The following is a 26,459-nucleotide window of genomic DNA, read 5'->3' on the forward strand; positions in this document are numbered from 1 at the left end:
TATTCATCTTTCCTAACCCACCCACATCTAATCCCCCAACATGTACTGTTGAGTAGGTCCTGAATTATCCAGCTTTCTGCTTTCTCACTCCTCTCCCTCTAGTCCGTTATCTTGAACTCAGACCCCTGACAAAGAATGGTCCTTAGTTCCCATCTTGCCTCCGCCGCAGTCTTGTTGTAGCCAAAATGGCATTGCAAAATTGTTAATCAAATCATATAATTCTCCAGTTTAAAAGCCTTCCAGGGTTCCTGATCATACTTAGGATGAACTATAAACCCCTTCTCCAGGCAATGATGGGCCCATACCAACTGACTACCCTCTGACATTCTGATTTTCATTCACTGAGTTCTGATGTCATGTCCCAGGCTCACACTGTCACGCACCATGTGTGGCATTTCCAGCTCTGGCTCCTTCTGCCTGGAATTCTCTTCCCTGAGAGCTATGGGCTGATACTGACATGCCATTTGGTTCTCAGGCCAAATGCTTCCTTTAAGAGAAGTTTTCCCAGGGCTTCTCTGGTGGCTCAGTGGTAAAACTCCGCCTGCCAATGCAGGAGCTGCGGGTTTGATCCCTGGTGTGGAAAGATCCCACATGCCATGGAGCAACAAAGCCCAAGCTCTGCAACTCCTGAGCCTGTGCTCTGGAGCCCAGGAACTGCAGCTACTGAAGCCTGGATCCCCTAGAGCCCGTGCTTTGCAACAAGAGAATCCACAGCCAGGAGAACCCCACGCACTTCAAAGAAGAGTAGCCCCTACTCCCCACAACTAGAGAAAAGCCTGTGGAGCAACAGCCGAAGATAAATAAACAAATATTTTAATAAAATGTAATAATAAATAAAATATAATAAGAAAAAATGTTTTTAAAAAAAGAGACGTCTTCCCAAATAACCCAATCTTAGCAGAACCCTTACCGCCTCTTCCCCAAGTCTAGGCTGCTATCACATGCCTGGATGTACTTTTTTTGTATCATGTTCTCCTTTTTTTTTTTTAATTGTAATTGGGCTTCCCTAGTGGCTCAGTAGGTAAAAATCTTCCTGCTATGCAGGAGACCTGGGTTCAGTCCCTAGGTCAGAAAGATCCCCTGGAGAAGGGAATGGCTACTCACTCCAGTATTCTTGTTCTGGAAATTCCATGGACAGAGGAGTCTGCAGCCATGGCTACAGTCCATGGGGTTGCAAAGAGGCAAACACTACTTAGCAACTGAGCCACATATCTATCTTGTTTACTTTTTGAGGTTATTTGGCATCTCCTTTATCCACTAGAACTAAATTTCATGAAGACAAAGACTGACTCTTCTGTTGGTTAATATATATTAACATGTTACTATTTTCTATAATGGACCATGACACAGGGGAAAACAGAACTGATATATTTGAAGGCTTGTTATGAACCAAATATGGTTCAAAGAGTGTTACCCCAAACCACTTACTGCTCCAACAGTAGATGTGATTAGTAGTCTGTATTCCAGAGGAGCTGTAGCAGACAAAGATGATGGGAGATACGCTGCTATTGAGCAGAGTTGAGCTTTTAACCTAGTCTGTCTATGTCCAGAGCCCATATTCTACATGGAACATTGTCACTGTATTAAGTGTAATGAACTAAGTTGAATGAATGAACAACTAAAAAACATGCATTCATTTTGTGATGCACTATGTTCTTTTTTTTTTTATTGGAGTATAATCACTTTACAATATTGTGTTAGTTTCTGCTATACAATGAAATGAATCAGCTATATGTATACATGTATCCCCTCCCTCTTGCATCTCCTAGAATGGTCATACAGAGTGAAGTAAGTCAGAAGGGAAAAACAAATATCATACATTAATGCATACATCTGGAATCTAGAAAAATAGTATAGTACTAATGGAAGTATTTCTAGGGCAGGAATAGAGACATAGGTGCAGAGAATGGACATGTATACACAGGTGGGGAAGGGAGAGTGAAATGAATTGGGAGATTAGGTTTGACATTTATGTGTATACCATGTGTAAAATAGATAACTAGTGGGAAGTTGCTATATAGCACAGGGAGCTCTATAATGGCCTAGATTAGTGGGATTGGGGTTGGGGAGGACCATTCTGATGATTTAGTACCCTCAACATTAAATGGAAATGCCCTAGCCACTGGATTTGGAAATAATGAATATGATATAACAAAACAGCCAAAACCATAAAATCCATTGATAAAGTACTAGGTACATTCATGTTCTCACAAGTAACTGGAAATGTTGAGAGCAATGGTTTATGCCTACCACCCCTGAACTTAACAGCCAAGAAGCCAGAGATCCCTCAGTGAACCCTAAAATGTCTAACATTTTAGTAACATTGTCCTGAGCATAGATTTTCCTTATATGTAATGATTCTGTCCCTTGTGGCATAGACTTCAGTGTCTTCCTTCCGTTTCGGTGGGTGACTGTGCCTGGGGTATGGCCAAGGTGCAGCTTAGTCCCATCCTCTTCAGGAAATCAACCTAACACCCAAAGTGTGAGATGTGTTTATTCTTACATTGCTCCAAATGTACCACCTGCCATTGCTGCTAATAATAATTCATAAATAACACCAACAGGTAGATCCACAAGTACAAGTCTGTGCCTTTTGGTTCATAATTTATGCCTTGCATATTACAACATATATGATGTGGGTCCTCTGTGCAGTTTCTACTTCACTTTGCAACTCTGTTTTCATCTGTGCATGATCACAAGGAAGGCGCAAAATGATTCCCGCTAACAACTGAATTTCAGCAAAGTTCCTGTAGAGCTGCTCATTTTGGCCCAAGTTTTCTGTTCTTTTCAGCTTCCAGTTAATAACATATATCATCATGGCAATACACTCAAGGTTTATAGAGCCTAGATGAGACTGAGGCATAAGACTTCACCTTTAGCTACTGAAAAGGCAATTTTCATCTTAAAGAATATTGCAGTATGAAAGCTATTGAATAGAACTTTCATATGATTGTGTAAAAAAGGGATTCTAATAGGTATAAATCTATCTCTACAGACTCGTTTGCTTTTACTGAGCCTGACCTTATTTCAGGATATATTATTAATCCTAAAGACAAGCTTTATACTTCCCTCTCTATGTTGAGCTATTTAAGAAGGATGTCTCTAAATTGAGATAAGGTTAATGAGAAAAAAATATCACCTACAACAGCTGAACCAGGGAAGGGACATAGCCTCATGTCATTCTTTTTTTAAGTATGGCCAAGGAAAATAGATATTCTGTGGTGGAACAGATAATACAACAAACCTCAGCCCTATCTGTGTCACACAGCTGGACTTCAAGGTGATAAAATCCCAGTAGTGCTCACTAATACTAAGAACTTGGAAATAATCAAAATGAAGGTTCATGTTAACTTCTTCCTCTTCTGACTGGGGGAAAATGAGTGAAGTTAGGGAAGAAAATGAGGAGACTGCTCTCCTCTCTCTGAGATGAGACTCTGCAGCTCCATGGAGAATTGAGAAGAGTTTTGAATTAGGGGATTAGCCATCAGTCTTCTCTGGTGGCTCAGATGGTAAAGAATCTGCCTGAAATGCAGGAGACCCAGGTTTGATCCCAGGGTAGGGAAGATCCCCCAGAGAAGGGAATGGCAACCCACTCCAGTAGTCTTGCCTGAAGAATTCCAAGGATAGAGGGGCCTGGTGAGCTACAATCCATGGGATCTCAAAAAGCCAGACAAGACTGAGAGACTAACACTTTCACCCACTGGGAACACACACACATACAAACACACAACACAACACATGGTAACAACCCTGATCTAGAATATCTAACATCCTCAAAGAAGAAGACCACAGCCAAGTGATCTAAGTAAAGAGGAGATCATCACAGTGGGGTTCTCTCCTCTCCAGCACCTGAGTCGTTCCCGCAGGCTGTGTACAAGGGCACTGCAGTCCTTTCGAGGTAATTAACTGCTACCCTTTAGGATGGGAAGAGAGTCATATAGTTAGCATATTACCTCAAGATGAATAGGATGCCTACGCAGGTCTGACCATCATGAACAAGATAGAATGTTCAAACACAGAAGAAAGAGAAATAGACATCATAGGGAACAGGGAAAAATATACCAATTAGGAGAAACCTTAACTCAGGATGGAGAAAAATTCTCATAATGTTTCCTAATATGAAACAATAAAAATATTCATATTAAAGGAGCTTATATATAAGGTATTAGGAAAATTAAATGCCAAAGGAGATTTCCAGTGAGGGAAATAAAGTTAGAAATAAAACACCATGATTATAGGTCAAAATAATGAGTTAGATCAAGGAACAGAATAATCTAATAAACATGAAATCAGTAACAGAGGAAAATTGTGAGATAAGGATGGAACCAACATATATAAAAACAAATTAGGAAAATGTGAATAAGATGAAAGACATAGTAATTGTTATTTCTAAATTATAGATTTCATAAAAAAACTGATATACTTAGTGAAACATTAAAATTTTCTCCAAAAATTAAGAAATACTGAATTAACATGCCAACTGATAACATTATATTCCCAGGTATTTTGATACAAAATGCTAAATACTAGTACATATTTGAGTTAAGCGATTAAACCACAAGAACAGAAAATTCTTGAGGCATCTAGGGAGAAAATTAGTCAGGTCATATTACCAAGATTTGAACATTGGTCTAGGAAATATCTATAAAGTTCTGGGTACATGTGACTTAGGATACTCTGCATAGTCAAGCCTGAAATAGCTCAGGAAACATTCAGTTCAGCTCAGTTCAGTTCAGTCACTCAGTCATGTCCAACTCTTTGTGATCCCATGAATTGCAGCATGCCAGGCCTCCTTGTCCATCACCAACTCCCGGAGTTCACCCAGACTCACGTCCATTGAGTCATTGATGCCATCCAGCCACCTCATCCTCTGTCATCCCCTTCTCCTCCTGCCCCCAATCCCTCCCAGCATCAGAGTCTTTTCCATTGAGTCAACTCTTCGCATGAGGTGGCCTAAGTACTGGAGTTGCAGCTTTAGCATCATTCCTTCCAAAGAAATCCCAGGGCTGATCTCCTTCAGAATGGACTTGTTGGACCTCCTTGCAGTCCAAGGGATTCTCAAGAGTCTTCTCCAACACCACAGTTCAAAAGCATCAATTCTTCGGCGCTCAGCCTTCTTCACACTCCAACTCTCACATCCATACATGACCATAGGAAAAACCATAGCCTTGACTAGACGGACCTTTGTTGCCAAAGTAATATCTCTGCTTTTGAATATGCTATCTAGGTTGCTCATAACTTTCCTTCCAAGGAGTAAGCATCTGTTAATTTCATGGCTGCAGTCACCATCTGCAGTGATTTTGGAGCCCAAAAAATAAAGTCTGACACTGTTTCCACTGTTTCCCCATCTATTTACCATGAAGTGATGGAATCGGATGCCATGATCTTCATTTTCTGAATGTTGAGCTTTAATCCAACTTTTTCACTCTCCACTTTCACTTTCATCAAGAGGCTTTTTAGTTCCTCTTCACTTTGAAAAAATAAAACTAACTTAAGAATGAAATTCTTCCAATTAAAAATAAATCAAAATAAATATCTTAAAGTTTGAGAAACCATGAAAAGTTGAGTAATAGATTCATTCAGATATGGCACTAACATACATTCATATAACTTTTAAAAGCTATAGAAATAAATACTAAATTTGATTAACACGATGCTGGATAAAGTATAACTCTGGAATGTGACTGTTTTGTATTGATCATAGATCACTTTAATAATTGATTACACTAAACAAATAACAAAGGCAAGCTAACATAATAAAAATATATTTTCTAGGTTTGGGAAATATGAATAAATGTTTATACTCATTTTTTAATCTCTAAAAATAGAAATGTAGAATTATTTTCAAGATGAGTAGATAACTTTATCTGTTTTAAGAAAAATAGGCTAATAAATAGAATTTCTTATAGCAGAAAAAAGTTGAGTGGATGGAATGGCTAATGATGATATGTTAGAAACTGGAAGCTGGCCTAGTGATCCATGGCTTAAGAATCTGGCTTACAATGCAAGGGACACCAGTTCAATCCCTAGTTTGGGAAAATCCCACATGCCACAAAGCAACTCAATCTGTGTACCACAACTGCTGAGCATGAGATGCAGAGCCCATGCTCTGCAACTAGAGAAAGCCTGTGTTCAGCAATGAAGACCCAGTGCAGGCAAATTTAAACAAATAATAATTTTTTTAAAAAGAAACTGGAAATCCCAATTATCTAAATTATGATAAAAATTGGCTTTAAATATAGTCTTTTATCTTTCCCATGCAAATATTAATGATATCTCTCTATACAGAAAATGGAGGTGGAAGCTAACATTCATTAGCTTGCAAAGAGTGAATTCGATTTGCCTAGTTGGGTTGCGGGTGAGCCTAGCATCCTGTGTCATTATGTGATTTCTTTTACATTCCTTGTCAGGGTGGCTCCAATATTTTGGGGGATATGGAAGTAGCACACAAGTCCCTGATGTTTCCAAAATGACTCTATCCTACAGCCAACTATTGCCATAATTAGGGTCACCTGGTGACCTGGGGTTGGAGAATCCTGGTGTTGGAGAAGACTCTTGAGAGTCCCTTGGACTGCAAAATCCAACCAGTCCATCCTACGGGAAACCAGTCCAAAATATTCATTGGAAGGACTTTTGCTGAAGTGAAAACTCCAATTCTTTGGCCACCTGATGAAAGGAACTGACTCCTTAGAAAAGACCCTGATGCTGGAAAAGATTGAAGGCAGAAGAAGGGGATGACAGAGGATGAGATGGTTGGATGGCATCACTGACTTGATGGACTCTGGGAGTTGGTGATGGACAGGGAAGCCTGGAGTGCTGTAGTCCATGGGGTCGCAAAAAATCGGACATGACTGAGTGACTGAACTGAACTGACAGCCTGGTGAATAACAGAAAGGATAAGATTTCCAAAATCGAAGATGGTGGAGGAATAGGATGGGAGACCACTTTCTCCCCCCAAAATTCATCAAAGAACATTTGAACACAGAAAATTCCACAAAACAACTTCTGAATTTTGGCAGAGGACATCAGGCACCCAGAAAAGCAGCCCATTGTCTTCAAAGGAGATAGCAAAAAAGATAAAAAGAGAGATAAAAGAGGTAGGGACGGAGCTCCGTCCTGGGAAGGGAATCTTAAGAATGAGAGAAGTTTCCAAACACTAGGAAACACTCTCACTGCCGAGTCTGTGGCGAGCCTTGGAACAACAAACAGCAACATAACTGGGAGGAAAAATAAATAAATAATTAAAACCCATAGATTATGTACCCAATGGTAACTCCCCTAGCAGAGAAGCAGCACAGATGCCTGCATTCACCACTAGCAAGCAGGGGCTAGGCAGTGAGGCACGGGCTGTATTGCTTACAGTAAGGACCGGGCCTGAATGCCCCAAAGGGAAACCTGAAGGAACTAACTTGGGCTAGCAAACCAGACTGTGGGATAACTACCATGCTAAAAGCCCTAACCTAAGACACCGCCAGGCCTGCTCACAGAACAAAGGACTGAGCAGAGCTAGCGGGCTGCAGACCACCCATGCCCTCTGGTGACAGGCAGGCGAGGGCAGCCAGAGCCAGAAGGGGGCAGTCACGGCCCCAGAGAGGCATCATCTACCAAAGTGCAAGCAGGCTTCGTTGCTAACCAAGACTTCTTGGGATTCTGGACGGTCAACATCCGCCTGAGAAGGTGTGCCGGTTGTACACCCAGTAAACCGAGTGGTAGGACAGGGGAGGCACTAAGTCGCAGCAACCACACTCGCCAAATACCTGGTCACCTGAGCTGCTTGGATCTGGGAAGGGCGCAAAACGCAGGCCCAACCAAGTCTGCACCTCTGAGGACTACCCAAGTACCTGAACTTGAGCGGCTTAGACCTGGGAGGTGCATGCAGTCCAGGCCCGGCCTCGGACGGTTCCGGCAGAGCAACCTAGAGCCTGAGCAGTGTGGGCAGGGAGGGCACATGCGCTGTGAGCAGGGGCAGGCCCAGTGTGGCCGAGACACTGCGAGCACACGCCAGTGTTATTTGTTTGCAGCCTCCCTCCCTCCCCACAGCACGACTGAAAAGTGAGCCTAAAACAGTGTTCACCACCACCCCCTTGTGCCAGGGTGGAAATTAGACACTGAAGAGATCAGCAAACAGAAGAAGCTAAAAGAGAGGGACCCTCCTTGGAACTGACAGGTGCAATAGATTAAAACCCTGCTGCTGCTGCTGCTGCTGCTGCTGCTGCTGCTGCTAAGTCGCTTCAGTCGTGTCCAACTCTGTGCGACCCCAGAGACGGCAGCCCACCAGTCTCCCCCGTCCCTGGGATTCTCCAGGCAAGAACACTGGAGTGGCTTGCCATTTCCTTCTCCAATGCATGAAAGGGAAAAGTGAAAGTGAAGTCGCTCAGTCATGTCCGACTCCTAGCGACCCCATGGACTGCAGCCTACCAGGCTCCTCCATCCATGGCATTTTCCAGGCAAGAGTACTGGAGTGGGGTGCCATTGCATTTCCGTAAAACCCTGCAGTTAGTACCAACTACATATGAAGAGGCCTATAGATCATGAGAAATATAAGCCTGATCAAGGAACTATCTGAAAATGAACTGACCCCACAACTGTCCACAACAACACCAGAGAAAGACCTAGATATATTTTTACTATCATTCTTTATTTTTTTTATTTTTAAGTCCTCTATTACTCCTTTAATTTTCATTTTTATAACCTACTATTACTTTGCAAATAAAAAGAGAGAGAGAGAGATCCTATTTTTTAAAGCAAACTTCATATATACGTATTTTATAATTTTTGTGAATTTAGTTTTTGTTCTCTCCCTTTTTCTTTAATATTGTATTTTTGAAAATCCAACATCTACTGTAGATTTTTAATCTTTGCTTTTTGGTATTTGTTATCAATTTTGTACCTATAAGAACCCAACTTGAGAGTGAGATTACTGGCTTGACTGCTCTTTCCCCCTTTGGACTCTCCTTTTTCTCCACCAGGTCACCTCTATCTCCTCCCTCCCCCTTCTCTTCTCTACTCAACTCTGTGAATCTCTTTGTGTGTTCTGGACGGTAGAGATCACTTAGGGAACTGATAACTGGCTGGATTTGTCTCTCTCCTTTTGATTTCCCCCTTTATCCTCCTGGCCACCTCTGTCTCCTTCTTCCCTCTTCTTTTCTCTGTATAACTCTGTGAACATCTCTGAGCAGCCCAAACTGTGGAGCACATATAAGGAAGTGATTACTGGCTAGCTTGCTCTCTCCTCTTTTTTTTTCTATATATTTTATTTTATTTTTAAACTTTACAATATTGTATTAGTTTTACCAAATATCTAAATGAATCCACCACAGGTAATACTTGTGTTCCCCATCCTGAACCCTCCTCCCTCCTCCTTCCCCATACCATCCTTCTGGGTTGTCCCAGTGCACCAGCCCCAAGCATTCAGTATCGTGCATTGAACCTGGACTGGCAACTCATTTCATAAATGATATTATACATGTTTCAATGCCATTCTCCCAAATCTTCCCACCCTCTCCCTCTCCAACAGAGTCCATAAGACTGTTCTATACATCAATGTCTCTTTTGCTGTCTCATACACAGGGTTATTGTTACCATCTTTCTAAATTTCATATATATGCGTTAGTATACTGTATTGGTGTTTTTCTTTCTGGCTTACTTCACTCTGTATAATAGGCTCCAGTTTCATCCACCTCATTAGAACTGATTCAAAGGTATTCTTTTTAATGGCTGAGTAATACTCCATTGTGTATATGTACCATGGCTTTCTTATCCATTCATCTGCTGATGGACATCTGGGTTGCTTCCATGTCCTGGCTATTATAAACAGTGCTGCGATGAACATTGGGGTACACGTGTCTCTTTCCCTTCTGGTTTCCTCAGTGTGTATGCCCAGCAGTGGGATTGCTGGATCATAAGGCAGTTCTATTCCCAGTTTTTTAAGGAATCTCCACACTGTTTTCCATAGTGGCTGTACTAGTTTGCATTCCCACCAACAATGTAAGAGGGTTCCCTTTTCTCCACACCGTCTCCAGCATTTATTGCTTGTAGACTTTTGGATCGCAGCCATTCTGACTGGCATGAAATGGTACCTCATAGTGGTTTTGATTTGTGTTTCTCTGATAATGAGTGATGTTGAGCATCTTTTCATGTGTTTGTTAGCCAACTGTATGTATTCTTTGGAGAAATGTCTATTTAGTTCTTTGGCCCATTTTTTCATTGGGTCATTTATTTTTCTGGAGTTGAGCTGTAGGAGTTGCGTGTATATTTTTGAGATTAGTTGTTTGTCAGTTGCTTCATTTGCTATTATTTTCTCCCATTCTGAAGGCTGCCTTTTCACTTTGCTAATAGTTTCCTTTGATGTGCAGAAGCTTTTAAGTTTAATTAGGTCCCATTTGTTTATTTTTGCTTTTATTTCCAATATTTTGGGAGGTGGGTCATAGAGGATCCTGCTGTGATGTATGTCAGAGAGTGTTTTGCCTATGTTCTCCTTTAGGGGTTTTATAGTTTCTGGTCTTACGTTTAGATCTTTAATCCATTTTGAGTTTATTTTTATGTATGGTGTTAGAAAGTGTTCAGTTTCATTCTTTTACAAGTGGTTGACCAGATTTCCCAGCACCACTTGTTAAAGAGATTGTCTTTAATCATTGTATATTCTTGCCTCCTTTGTCAAAGATAAGGTGTCCATATGTTCATGGATTTATCTCTGGGCTTTCTATTTTGTTCCATTGATCTATATTTCTGTCTTTGTGCCAGTACCATACTGTCTTGATAACTGTGGCTTTGTAGTAGAGCCTGAAGTCAGGTAGGTTGATTCCTCCAGTTCCATTCTTCTTTCTCAAGATAGCTTTGGCTATTCGAGGTTTTTTGTATTTCCATACAAATTGTGAAATTATTTGTTCTAGCTCTGTGAAGAATACTGTTGGTAGCTTGATAGGGATTGCATTGAATCTATAGATTGCTTTGGGTAGTATATTCATTTTCACTATATTGATTCTTCCAATCCATGAACATGGTATATTTCTCCATCTATTAGTGTCCTCTTTGACTTCTTTCACCAGTGTTTTATAGTTTTCTATATATAGGTCTTTAGTTTCTTTAGGTAGATATATTCCTAAGTATTTTATTCTTTCCATTGCAATTGATAAAACAACTAGGTTAAAGATGAAAAGTTTCTCCACAGTGAGGGACACCCAGAGATATTCACAGAGTCACATAGAGTAGCAGGCAGCTCTCTCCTCTTTTGATTCCACCTAATCTCATCCTGGTCACCTCTATCTTTCTCCTCCCTCTTCTCTACTCTATGTAACTCTGTGAATATCTCTGGGTTTCTCTCACTGTGGAGAAACTTTTCATCTTTAACCTAGTTGTTTTATCAATAGTGCTGTATAGATGGAGAAGTCTTGAGGCTACTATAAAAAAAAGACTGAAAACCAGAAGCAGGAAGCTTAAGTCCAAATCCTTAGAACACCAGAGAACTCCTGACTCCAGGCAACATTAATCGACAGGAGCTCATCCAACCCCTCCATACCTACACTGAAACCAAGCACCACCCAAAAGCCAACAAGTTCCAGAGCAAGTCAAACCATGCAAGTTCTCCAGCAACAAAGGAACATAGCCCTGAGCTTCAATATACAGGCTGCCCAAAGTCACCCCAAACCCATTGACATCTCAAAACTCATTACTGGACACTTCATTGCACTCCAGAGAGAAGAAGAGCACCCACAAAAGCTTCCCTAACCAGGTAACCTTGATAAGCCACCCATACCACCCCACCCACAGCAAGGAAACTCCACAATAAAGAGAACTCCACAAACTGCCAGAAAACAGAAAGGCCACCCCAAACACAGCAGTATAAACAAGATGAAGAGACAGAGGAATACCAAGCAGATAAAGGAACAGGATAAATGCCTACCAAACCAAACAAAAGAGGAAGAGATAGGGAATCTACCTGATAAAAAATTCCAAATAATGATAGTGAAAATGATCCAAAATCTTGAAAACAAAATGAAGTCACAGATAAATAGCCTGGAGACAAGGATTGAGAAGATGCAAGAAAGGTTTAACAAGGACCTAGAAGAAATATAAAAAAGTCCATATATAATGAATAATGCAATAAGTGATATCAAAAATACTCTGGAGGGAACAAATAGTAGAATAACAGAGGCAGAAGATAGGATTAGTGAGGTAGAAGATAGAATGGTAGAAATAAATGAATCAGAGAGGAAAAAAGAAAAATGAATTAAAAGAAATGAGGACAATCTCAGAGACCTCTGGGACAATGTTAAATGCCCCAACATTCAAATCATAAATGCCTTGACATTCAAATCATAGGAGTCCTAGAAGAAGAAAACAAAAAGAAAGACCATGAGAAAATACTTGAGATAATAGTTGAAAACTTCCCTAAAATGGGGAAGGAAATAATCGCACAAGTCCAAGAAACCCAAAGAGTCCCAAACAGGATAAACCCAAGGCTAAATGCCCCAAGACATATATTAATCAAATTAATAAGGATCAAATGCAAAGAACAAATATTAAAAGCAGCAAGGGAAAAAACAACAAATAACACAAAAGTGGATTCCTATAAGGATAACAGCTGATCTTTCAATAGAAACTCTTCAGGCCGGGAGGGAATGGCAGGACATACTTAAAGTGATGAAAGAAAATAACCTACAGCCCAGATTACTGTATCTAGCAAGAATCTCATTCAAATATAAAGGAGAAATCAAAAGCTTTACAGACAAGCAAAAGCTGAGAGAATTCAACACCACCACACCAGCTGTCCAACAAATGCTAAAGGATCTTCTCTAGACAGGAAACACAAAAAGGCTGTATAAACTTGAACCCAAAACAATAAAGTAAATGGCAATGGGATCATATTTATCAGTAACTCCCTTAAATGTAAATGGGTTGAATGCCCCAAGCAAAACAAAAAGACTGGCTGAATGGATACAAAAACAAGACTCCTATATATGCTGTCTACAAGAGACCCACCTCAAAACAAGGGACACATACAGACTGAAAGCGAAGGGCTGGAAAAAGATATTCCATGCAAATAGAGACCAAAAGAAAGCAGGAGTAGCAATACTCATATCACATAAAATAGACTTTAAAACAAAGGCTGTGAAAAGAGACAAAGAAGGACACTAAATAATGATCAAACGATCAATCCAAGAAGATATAACAATTGTAAATATAAATGCTCCAACATAGGAGCACCACAATATGTAAGACAAATGCTAACAAGTATGAAAGAGGAAATTAACAATAACACAATAATAGTGGAAGACTTTAATACCCCACTCACACCTATGCATAGATCAACTAAACAGAAAATTAACAAGGAAACACAAACTTTAAATGATACAATAGACCAGTTAGACCTAATTAATATCTGTAGGACATTTCACCACAAAACAAAGAATTTCACCTATTTCTCAAGCACATATGGAACCTTCTCCAGGATAGATCACATCCTGGGCCATAAATCGAGCCTTGGTAAATTCAAAAAAATTGAAATCATTCCAAGCATCTTTTCTGACCACAATGCAGTAAGATTAGATCTCAATTACAGGAAAAAAAAAAAACTATTAAAAATTCCAACATATGGAGCCTGAACAACACGCTGCTGAATAACCAACAAATCACAGAATAAATCAAAAAAGAAATCAAAATATGCATATAAATAAATGAAAATGAAAACACAACAACCCCAAACCAGTGGGACACTGTAAAAGCAGTCCTAAGGGGAAGGTTCATAGCAATACAGGCATACCTCAAGAAACAAGAAAAAATTCAAATAAATAACCTAACTCAACAGCTAAAGTAAATAGAAAAGGAAGAAATGAAGAACCCCAGGGTTAGTAGAAGGAAAGAAATCTTAAAAATTAGGGCAGAAATAAATGCAAAAGAAACAAAAGAGACCATAACAAAAAAACAAAGGCAAAAGCTTGCTCTTTGAAAGGATAAATAAAATTGACAAAACTTTAGCCAGATTCATCAAGAAACAAAGGGAGAAAAATCAAATCAATAAAATTAGAAATGAAAATGGAGAGATCACAACAGACAACACAGAAATACAAAGGATCATAAGAGACTACTATCAGGAATTATATGCCAATAAAATGGACAACGTGGAAGAAATGGACAAATTCTTAGAAAAGTATAACTTTCAAAAACTGAACCAGGAAGAAATAGAATATCGTAACAGACTCATCACAAGCACAGAAATTGAAACTGTAATCAGAAATCTTCCAGCAAACAAAAGCACAGGACCAGAAGGCTTCACAGCTGAATTCTACCAAAAATTTAGAGAAGAGCTAACACCTATCCTGCTCAAACTCTTCCAGAAAATTGCAGAGGAAGGTAAACTTCCAAACTCATTCTATGAGGCCACCATCACCCTAATTCCAAAACTTGACAAAGATGCCATGAAAAAAAGAAAACTACAGGCCAATATCACTGATGAACATTAATGAAAAAATCCTTGACAAAATTCTGGCAATCAGAATCCAACAACACATTAAAAGGATCATACATCATGACCAAGTGGGCTTTATCCCAGGGATGTAAGGATTCTTCAATCTCCACAAATCAATGTAATACACCACATTAACAAATTGAAAAATAAAAGCCATATGATTATCTCAATAGATGCAGAGAAAGCCTTTGACAAAATTCAACATCCATTTATGATAAAATCCCTCCAGAAAGCAGGAATAGAAGGAACATACCTCAACATAATAAAAGTTATATATGACAAACCCACAGCAAACATTATCCTCAGTGGTGAAAAACTGAAAGCATTTCCACTAAAGTCGGGAACAAGACAAGGGTGCCCACTTTCACCACTACTATTCAACATAGTTTTGGAAGTTTTGGCCACAGCAATCAGAGCAGAAAAAGAAATAAAAGGAATCCAAATTGGAAAATAAGTAAAACTCTCACTGTTTGCAGATGACCTGATCCTGTACTTAGAAAACCCTAAAGACTTCACCAGAAAATTACAAGAGCTAATCAATGACTATAGTAAAGTTGCAGATATAAAATCAACACACAAAAATCCCTTGCATTCCTATACACTAATAATGAGAAAATAGAAAGAGAAATTAAGGAAATAACTCCATTCACCATTGCAATGGAAAGAATAAAATACTTAGGAATATATCTACCTAAAGAAACTAAAGACCTATATATAGAAAACTATAAAACACTGGTGAAAGAAATCAAAGAGGACACTAATAGATGGAGAAATATACCATGTTCATGGATTGGAAGAATCAGTATAGTGAAAATGAATATACTACCCAAAGCAATCTATAGATTCAGTGCAATCCCTATCAAGCTACCAACGGTATTTTTCACAGAGCTAGAACAAATAATTTCACAATTTGCATGAAAATATAAAACACCTCGAATAGCTAAAGCAATCTTGAGAAAGAAGAATGGAACTGGAGGAATCAACCTGCCTCACTTCAGACTCTACTACAAAGCCACAGTCATCAAGACAGTATGGTACTGGCACAAAGACAGAAATATAGATCAATGGAACAAAATAGAAAGCCCAGAGATAAATCCACGCACCTATGGACACCTTATCTTTGACAAAGGAGGTAAGAATATACAATGATTAAAGACAATCTCTTTAACAAGTGGTGCTGGGAAAACTGGTGAACCACTTGTAAAAGAATGAAACTAGAACACTTTCTAATACCATACACAAAAATAAACTCAAAATGGATTAAAGATCTAAACGTAAGACCAGAAACTATAAAACTCCTAAAGGAGAACATAGGCAAAAAACTCTCCAACATAAATCACAGCAGGATCCTCTATGACCCACCTCCCAGAATATTGGAAATAAAAGCAAAAATAAACAAATGGGACCTAATTAAAATTAAAAGCTTCTGCATAACAAAGGAAACTATAAGCAAGGTGAAAAGGCAGCCTTCAGAATGGGAGAAAATAATAGCAAATGAAGCAACTGACAAAGAATTAATCTCAAAAATATAAAGCAACTCCTGCAGCTCAATTCCAGAAAAATAAACGACTCAATCAAAAAATATGCCAAAGAACTAAATAGACATTTCTCCAAAGAAGACATACAGATGGCTAACAAACACATGGAAAATGCTCAACATCACTCATTACCAGAGGAATGCAAATCAAAACCACTATGAGGGACCATTTCACACCAGTCAGAATGGCTGCAATCCAAAAGTCTACAAGCAATAAATGCTGCAGAGAGTGTGGAGAAAAGGGAACCCTCTTACACTGTTGGTGGGAATGCAAACTAGTACAGCCACTATGGAGAACAGTGTGGAGATTCCTTAAAAAACTTGAAATAGAACTGCCATATTACCCAGCAATCCCACCGCTGGGCATACACACCAAGGAAACCAGAATTGAAAGATACACGTGTACCCCAATGTTCATCGCAGCACTGTTTATAATAGCCAGGACATGGAAGCAACCTAGATGTCCATCAGCAGATGAATGGATAAGAAAGCCATGGTACATATACACAATGGAGTATTACTCAGCCATTAAAAAGAATACCTTTGAATCAGTTCTAATGAGGTGGATGAAACTGGAGCCTATTATACAGAGTGAAGTAAGTCAGAAAGAAAAACACCAATACAGTATACTAACGCATATATATGGAAATTAGAAAGATGGTAATGGTAACCCTGTATGCGAGACAGCAAAAGAGACACAGATGTATAGAACAGTCTTATGGACTCTGTGGGAGAGGGCGAGAGTGGGATGATTTAGGAGAATGGCATTGAAACATATGTAATATCATATGTGAAATGAATCACCAGTCCAGGTTCAATGCAGGATACAGGATGCTTGGGGCTGGTGCACTGGGATGACCCAGAAGGATGGTATGGGGAGGAAGGTGGGAGGGGGGTTCAGGATGGGGAACATGTGTACACCCATGGTGGATTCATGTTGATGTATGGCAAAACAAATACAATATTGTAAAGTAGGACATGGAACAACAGACTGGTTCCAAATAGGAAAAGGAGTACGTCAAGGCTGTATATTGTCACCCTGTTTATTTAACTTCTATGCAGAGTACATCATGAGAAACGCTGGGCTGGAAGAAGCACAAGCTGGAATCAAGATTGCCGGGAGAAATATCAATAACCTCAGATATGCAGATGACACCACCCTTATGGCAGTAAGTGAAGAGGAACTCAAAAGCCTCTTGATGAAAGTGAAAGTGGAGAGTGAAAAAGTTGGCTTAAAGCTCAACATTCAGAAAACGAAGATCATGGCATCTGGTCCCATCAGTTCATGGGAAATAGATGGGGTAACAGTGTCAGACTTTATTTTTTGGGGCTCCAGAATCACTGCAGATGGTGACTGCAGCCATGAAATTAAAAGACGCTTACTCCTTGGAAGGAAAGTTATGACCAACCTAGATAGCATATTTAAAGGCAGAGATATTACTTTGCCAACAAAGGTCCATCTAGTCAAGGCTATGGCTTTTCCTGTGGTCATGTATGGATGTGAGAGTTGGACTGTGAAGAAGGCTGAGTGCCGAAGAATTGATGCTTTTGAACTGTGGTGTTGGAGAAGACTCTTGAGAGTCCCTTGGACTGCAAGGAGATCCAACCAGTCCAATCTGAAGGAGATCAGCCCTGGGATTTCTTTGGAAGGAATGATGCTAAAGCTGCAACTCCAGTACTTTGGCCACCTCAGGCAAAGAGTTGACTCATTGGAAAAGACTCTGATGCTGGGAGGGACTGGGGGCAGGAGGAGAAGGGGATGACAGAGGATGAGATGGCTGGATGGCATCACTGACTCAAATGACGTGAGTCTGAGTGAACTCTGGGAGTTGATGATGGACAGGGAGGCCTGGCGTGCTGCGATTCATGGGGTCGAAAAGAGTCGGACACGACTGAGTGACTGAACTGAACTGAACTGAATTAGCCTCTAATTTAAATAAATAAATATATTTATTTAAAAAAAAATTCTCCATTAAAAGGAAAAAAGAAAGTGTAGAATGCCAGCTGGAAATAGGATATATCCAACCAAACTATTTCCCTACCAGAAATTATCCCCTGCTTTCTATTTAAGTGTGACTACACTTTACCTTTTGTTTGAAAACAAAATAAAACTATTGGAGTTGAGTCAAAAGTAACAAAATAGCACACTGTTCAACTTCCATTTTGTTAATGGCCTAATTTCAACAAGATCTGTGCTAAAATCTTTAGAGTGCTGCAGTCGTGTGCAGCGCGGTCCTGCATGTCATGGAGTGGCCTAGGGCCTGGCCCGGGGAGGACTAGGGGTAAAAAAAAAAAAAGGATTTCCAAAATCCTATAGTAAATTAACATAGTAAATTAACTGGAGAAGGGAATGCAATCCAGTCCAGCATTCTCGCCTCGAGAATCCCATGGAAAGAGAACACTGGCAGGCTATTGTCCATGGGGTCACAAAGAGTCGGACATGACTGATATCACTCAAATATTTGCCTAAATTCATTATTTCACTAATAGTGATCCATCATGATTCTGTTTAAATACTGAACTTGATTTTAGAGCTTTAGTACCTCAATAGGTTTAGTTTATGGGTTCCCTGGTGACTCAGTGGTAAAGAATCTGCTTATAATGCAGGAGACATGGGTTCAGTCCCTGGGCTGGGAATATCCCCTGGAGAAGGAAATGGCAACCCACTCCACATTTCTTGCCTGGAAAATTCCATGGACAGAGGAGCCTGGTGGGCTACAGTCCATGCTGGTCACAAGAGTGACATGACTGAAGAACTAACACTTCACTTCAGGATTAGCTCGATGCGGAATCAAGGGACCAGTAGCAGAATTGGCCTCCATTAAGAGCTAGCATCTTGCTCCAAAGCCATCAGCATCCAGGTTTATAGTTGGGAGGCTGTTGTTCTTTCCAGAATTAACCTCAATACTGCTGCTCTATCCTATAATTTTAAATGGATTAGCTTAAATTTTATATCTATTTATTTTTAAATATTCTGCAAAAACATTCTCAATTTGCTGTCTGGTATTAACAAAACACAAGTTTCAGGTTTTCTCTTCTGAAATCTATTTCAGAAAATAAATTTACAGATAGAGATGAAAAATTTTACTTTCTACCAATTTAAAAGAACTTTCACACAAAGTTGCTTATCCTAAGATATTGTTAGAAGCATTCAGTGGAAACAGACATGTTATTCTGAGTAACTTTAGTAGGCAAAACTCTCAAGCAGCTTTGTTTTCTAGTCTTCCTATCTTATTTCCAGTTTCCTCCAGTGATCCTGTATCCACAGTCTATGTCAAGTTGGGGGTCTCTTCTTGAACTTAGCCCCAACCAGTGGCTCATACTAAACCAGTTACCTGAAAATGTATTTCCACTGTTCTTGGCAAGTTAGGATAAAGAAAGTCTCAAGAGTCTCTTCCTTCCAAAACCTTTTCTTTTTCATTCCAACTGCAATCCCCTCCCCCTTTTTTGAGTTTTTAAAGCGTTTACAGTTACACTGAAACCTAGCTCCAGGTCAGGTGTTCTGTTTCACTTTCTGCTGTTTGTAGTGGGCCATCCACGTCTTGTCTCTGAGGGGCAAGACCGTATCTAGAAGAGGACAGGGCCCTTGCCCCTTGGATATCTGTGGCTCTGAACACCAGACCCTCTGTGTACTATATTATCTTTACTTCACAGTGTCACAGGCAGCAGGATTCTGAGTTAAAAACTTCCTTGCTTGCATCTCCAACAAGGCTCTCCTCAATATTTATGAGATAAAATAATGTCAGAACCTGAATAAAGCATCCAAATATACACCTTGTTTTAGATAGCATGTGATTGGCCAGACTTTGTTCACAAATCTGCATCTCAAACTAATTACCCAGAAGTTTTAGATCAAGAAAGTATTCTCTCATTTGAGAAATGTAGTATTACATTTTAAGTCATGTCCATTATGTCCTCTTTTAAAGTCCAGTATTCAGCAAGGGTACAATTCTATATTTGTCGCTCTATAGATTCTAAACCTGGTTAATGAACGAAGTAAGAGAAAGAAGGTGTCAGATAATATGAAGGATTCCCCCCCTAGACAGGAAAAGCAAAGAGAAGAAGCAACGTTGGAGTAACATGCCACATATTGTCACCATCATGTCAGGTGTCTGCAGTCTAGAGAAAAAATATGCTAAGATTCACAAAGCTTGTAAATGATGAGTCTGTCCACTTATTAATCTAGAGTTTCCTCCCTTGGGGAAATTTAATCTCACAGATTTCAGTGGGAAACACATTTCTGAAATAAAAAAGGATGCCACTTTATCTTGCTCAGCAGAGCTGTCACCCGATTTTCTGCATGAGAAAAGCACTTATGTTAGTGCAGACTTGTTTGCCAGTTGTAAATGTTCACCTTCAAAAATTAAGCTAGTTTTAATTTTTGAAAGTTACTCTTCTAGAATTTATTATTTAGAAAAGACACTTTAAAGACTTCCCTAGTCATCTAGTGGGTTAAGATTTCACCTTCCAATGCAGGGGGTTCTGATCCAATTCCTGGTCAGGAAGCTAAGATCCCACACACATGCCTTGCAGTCAAAAAACCAAACCCTAAAACAGAAGCAATATTGTAACAAATTCATTGAAGACTTTTTAAATGGTCCACATTCAAAAAAAAAATTTATTAAAAAATCACTTTAAGCCATCCGAATGACATCTTCGAAATTACAGCATCCTAAAAGTGAGTTTGAGTGAACTCCGGGAGTTGGTGATGGACAGGGAGGCCTGGCATGCTGCAATTCATGGGGTGGCAAAGAGTCGGACACAACTGAGTGACTGAACTGAACTGAACTGAACTGAAATCTTCAGAGCTTTTTCTTAACTATTAACACATATTTAAGATTCTAAAGAAATGATAGAACATAATCAATAGAAGCAATTTGTTAAGTACCTACGAGGTGCCAGGCCTTGAGATGGATGCTGGGGATGGGCTTTTGAACAATACACCCCATCTTCCTGATAGGCAGGCAATGAAACATATAATGCTCAATCCTGTGATAAAAAGGAAGAGCAGGGAACTAAGGAATGTGACCCAGGACCAACTGAGTTGAGTGTAAAGATCAGAGACTAGAGCCGAAGAATTGATGCTTTTGAACTGTGGTGTTGGAGAAGACTCTTGAGAGTCCCTTGGACTGCAAGGAGATCCAACCAGTCCATTCTGAAGGAGATCAGCCCTGGGATTTCTTTGGAAGGAATGATGCTAAAGCTGAAACTCCAGTACTTTGGCCACCTCACGCGAAGAGTTGACTCATTGGAAAAGACTCTGATGCTGGGAGGGATTGGGGGCAGGAGGAGAAGGGGATGACAGAGGATGAGATGGCTGGATGGCATCACTGACTCAATGAACGTGAGTCTGAGTGAACTCTGGGAGTTGGTGATGGACAGGGAGGCCTGGCGTGCTGCGATTCATGGGGTTACAAAGAGTTGGACAGTACTGAGCTACTGAACTGAACTGAAATTTCAATTGGGAAGTGAACCAGAAGCGAAGGATGCAAACTGGGGAAGATTGTTCCAGGTGGAGGACACGGCAAAGATGGGAGAAAATATGACTTCTTTGGGACAAATGCAGGGTGTCAGCAGACTTGAACCCTGGAGAGGAATTTTGTTGACATTGAGGGAGGAGAGGCCAGATCTGCAGGATTTGCGAGGGTTTGATAGTTTGTACATCTGCACAGTAATAGGAGATCATTAAAGAGCTTAAGTACTGCAATTATGTTAATAACCATCCCTCTGGCTATAGAGGCAGAACAGAAGGCATAGGACTAGTCAGAGAGCTAGATCTACAGTCCAGGAAAAAGATAATGATGGGTCCTGACTGAACTGGATAGGGAAATGGAGTGATGCAAGAGATAGTCCAGAAGTAGAGGTAAACATATCTGGTGGAATTGTGAGAACTTTGGTGATGAGGAAGAAGCAGCATGACCTGTACTGCTGTGCAGGTTGTGCACTGAGCCACCCATGAGGGCTTTTGTCATCACATCTATATTAAAGTCTCTTGAGGAAGTTGTGCATTATAGTGGAACCTGAAAGCCTAATGATGAAAAAAACCTATGTCTTGTTCTCTATCCTGGCCAAATGCAGGTGATGATGCCATTTATTGCAAGGTAGGTGATGGGTAGGTGGGTGGTGGTGGCAGTGACTAGGGAAAATAAAAAGATGTTGGCTAAGCTGTTTGAATGAACCTGGATGCTGGCCAAGCGGATGTGTGCCTGCTATTCAGGATATTACCATGATGATATATGTTTGAGAAATCTCAGCATTCAGAGGCTAATGGAAACAAGAAAGTTTTCTGAGATGAGACAAAGAGAGCGTAAGGACTGAAAAACTTTGGAATTTCAAAGCTTTTGGTATTCAACATTCATTGGTAAGGAGGAGGCAAAGGATAAAGAGGTAGGGGAGGTAACTTGAAGACCAGGGAAGGCTGGTGGCATGGGGTCCATGGAAGACAGAGAAGAAGGGACAAGCTTAATCCAGTGCTCTGTGGTGACCTACATGAGTGGGATGGGGGTGAGTGGGAGGGAGGTGAGTGGGAGGGACACTCAGAAGGAAGGAGATATATGTATACATATAGCTGATTCACTTCATTGTACAGCAGAAACTAACACAAAATATAAGGCAATTATAATCCAATAAAAAACAAGGGTAAGTGTCCAGCAGGTATAATGACACAAGGTGGCCTTGAAGAGAATAATTCCATTAGAAAAAAGAGCAGAATCCAGACTCAAATGGCTTGAAGACAGAGTAGAAAATGCAGAAATAGAAGCAGGAGGTGTAGACAACTCTTTCATGCTGTTTAATTTTGGAAATTAGGGGGAGTGGCACAGTAGCAGAGGGAAAATTAGAGTAAAAAGAGGTTTTAAAAATACAAAACCAGGGTAATCTTTTTTAGGAGGTTAAGCAAGCAAAGGTGAAGCAATTAGCTTCCTGTTGAAGCAGATACATATTGCCCTTTGTAATACAGAAGAATGTTACCCCACACACTTCTTACTTCTGTTTCACTTGAGTTAACACAAATCAAAAGGATATAAACTGATACAAAAAGACATTCAGAAAGAAAAATTTCAGGAAACAGCCTGAAAAATCATATGTTCCCTAATGCAATTACTATTTTATCACTTTTTGGAGAAGTTCTTTTTCCCTTTTCAATTTACCTGTTCGGTGGCTTATAAAATTTTAATGTTAGTGGCAAAGGAAACTCAAATGGTTATGCAAATACAGAAGGAAAAGAATATCTGTTTTATAGCAAGTTAGTTATAGAAATCTTGAAGCTGAATTTCAAAGCAGTAGCTGTATTCTTGAAAGAAGGGTCCTCTGCTATACATCTACAATAGGGCAACCAGAAATCTACAATTTTTTTTCTCCTAATATTCAAGGAAAGAGTAAGAATAAGTTATAAATAGAAATCCAACAAGTTTTGATCAGGAAGTAGATTTCAATACTTTAAGTACTTTCAATATACATTAAGAATATGAGAGATTATAAATATTGTATTTATCCTCTCAAGAAATTATGCAAGGAAAGATGATTTCCAAATAAAAGTATTTGAAGAAGCTTTAAAGATTACTTTATGAAAACATCATATATGATACTTTTGAAAATAATAAGTTTAAATTACTGGGATTGCTCCTTTTGAAATAGTTTAATTCCTGTTGAAGGAATTTTCATGTTAGAATTGGAGAAACTCATTATTCACTGCAGATCCTAAATCAGGAATTCCATATAATTAAACACTACTAGATTATATATTTTGTTTTCCAAGCCATTTTCTACCTCTTGCAGATTTGGCAATAATTCTTTCTTTTTCAAGTGTCTGATTTTACATGTATAAAAAAGCTGCTGTATTAAATCAGCCCAGGGAATTTGAAGGTCTTTTGTTGGTTCGTTTTCAATGTCTGTGTTGGCACTTCCAACTGGACAGCCCATTAGCTAGGAAGCATCTAACCTGTCTGCATTTGGCATCTTAGTCACTGGAGCACCATCTGTCATGGTAAAATGCTGGCCTTCTGTCATATTATAATCAGGTTACAAAGTCCTATTCTCAAAAATCAGTGAGTTCACTGTTTTCTCTTGAGCTGATGTTAGTGTGTGATGGATGAAATAACTTAACTCAAGCATGGCTTCAGAGACACTGTATTGTTCAGTAAGTCATTTTTATTTTGTAGATACTGTTCTGTTCTCTTTTCTCCTGCAGTGTCTATAAAATTTTCTGTTTTGCTACATGAGTTGAGCAAATTGGAGAGAAATGACAATGTATTTAATGATAATACAAGGGAAGGTAAATTATAAATAATTAATAGATAAGGTGATACTTTTGTTATTGCCTAATTACTAGAGACATTGCTCATTTTGATTCCTTTTGCATTCTAACTTTTTAACGCAACTTTTTGTCCTTCCACTCCCAAGCACAGTAAAATGTAAGCATCATTACAGGAAATTTTTCATATGAATAAGAAGCCCTTTTCTCTCAACCCTCAAGACCTGAAAGTCAGTTCCTGGCTCTACACTTCATAATAATTGCTTCTAATGACAAGAAAGGGCTTCCCTGGTGACTGGGACAGTAAAGAATCTGCCTACAATGTGGGAGACCTGGGTGTGATCCCTGGGTCAGGAAGATCCCCTGGAGGAGGGTATGGCAAGCCACTCCAGTATTCTTGCCTGGAGAATCCAATGGACAGAGGAGCCTGGCGGGCTACAGTTGATGGGGTCACAAAGAGTTGGACAAAACTGAGTGACTAAGTACGATTGACAAGAAAACAGGATTTTTTCTCCCTATAAAATTAACATTTAAAGTTTCTGTGATTTCTTATGCTAGACATTTTTGATATTCTGAACTAAAATCTACTCATTTTTGAGTAGCAAAACCATGGAGGTAAGATAATTCCATATACAAAATCTCTCTAAAGATTCAGAGAGAATCTGAATTTTGAATTCAGATTTTATTTTCTTTTCTTAAATTAAGTAACCAGTGATGCAAAATGTGAAAGGCTCTTAAAGGATATTAACCTTGGTCAGCACGCTATTCCTCCAGAGCGTCTCTTAATTGAGAAGGACATATTCATTCTCAACATCACGATGACTTAAGCAAAACAAATTTCTGCACTTGTTAGTCCACAAAATATGATACTTTCAGTCAATGAATGATAAAGCTGGTTTTGAGAGTGGAAGGGATGGTAATTTGGCCCCATTCCCCTCTTTTACTAAAAGGAGGCTCTTATTAGCATCTCTTTTGCATTCTCTGTTGGAGAAGGAAATGGCAACCCACTCCATTGTTGGAGACAATTCTCTTGCCTGGAGAATCCCAAGGATGGCGGAGACTGGTGGGCTGCCGTCTTCGGGGTCGCACAGAGTCGGATATGACTGAAGCAACTTAGCAGCAGCAGCAGTTGCATTCTTTTGGAGCTTCCAAGGTGGCTCCATGGTAAAGAATCCACCTGCCAATGCAGGAGACTCACGAGACACAGGTCCTATTCCTGGGTTGGGAAGATCCCCTGGAGGAGGGCATGGCAACTCACTCCAGTATTCTTGCCTGGAGAATCCCATGGATAGAGGAGCCTGGTGGGCTACAGTCCATGGTGTCCCAGAATCGGACATGACTGAGGACACACACTTGTTACATTCTCTTGCATTTGATGTAATATTTAGTGAAGTCTCATACATAGGAAGAGCTCATATATCTGTTGAATTGAAAATAATATTCACATTTCTGTTTTGACACTATCTGAAACCTGTGGAAAGAAATGAAGGAACCAGACAGACACTGTCCCCTCAGAAATAAAAGCAGGACCTCACACGACCCAGTAGATCAGGAAGGATGGCAGGAAGTTGCAGGCAGACCCTGAGAGGAGGGCCCAGAACCTATCTGAAAAGGCTAGTACGGAACCTCAAGTCATCACACTGTACAGTGTTCCACTGGTCAGACAACACTGCAAGGCGTTTGCTGACCTGGTGATCCAGGTGCCCTCCATCTTGTCCAGCTGCCGTCTCAACACAGGACTTGGACTCTTCCCAGGAGACTGTCATTTGTGGAGAGAGAGCCACTCAGTACGTCTTAAATGCTTGGGCTCAGAAGAGACAAGGGCCATGTTACTTGTACTACATTGGCTAGGGTTAGTCACATGACCCTACCTGAAAGAGAGAAGACTAGAAATATGGATGAAGCTGTGGCTACCCAAAAAACCAGGGAACATCTCTAATGCATCTGATGAATGTGCCCTTGGTCTCTCAGCCGTGTCTGATTCTTTGTGACCCCACGGACTGTAGCCCACCAGGCTCCTCTGTCCATGGGATTTCCCAGGCAAGAATACTGGAGTGGGTTGCCATTTCCTATTCCAGGGCTTAGGGATTGAACCCTCATCTCTTCAGTTCAGTTCAGTGTACATATGTCTTCAGTTCTGGGAAACACACGTGTATTGCTTGATTGCTGTCTTCTCTTCATTGTTTAATTTCCTTCTGGCCCTC

The sequence above is a fragment of the Bos grunniens genome, chromosome 20 (genome assembly GCF_055505025.1).
Source record: "Bos grunniens cultivar Pamir isolate PY7600 chromosome 20, Bosgru_T2T1.0, whole genome shotgun sequence".
Lineage (NCBI taxonomy): Eukaryota > Metazoa > Chordata > Mammalia > Artiodactyla > Bovidae > Bos > Bos grunniens.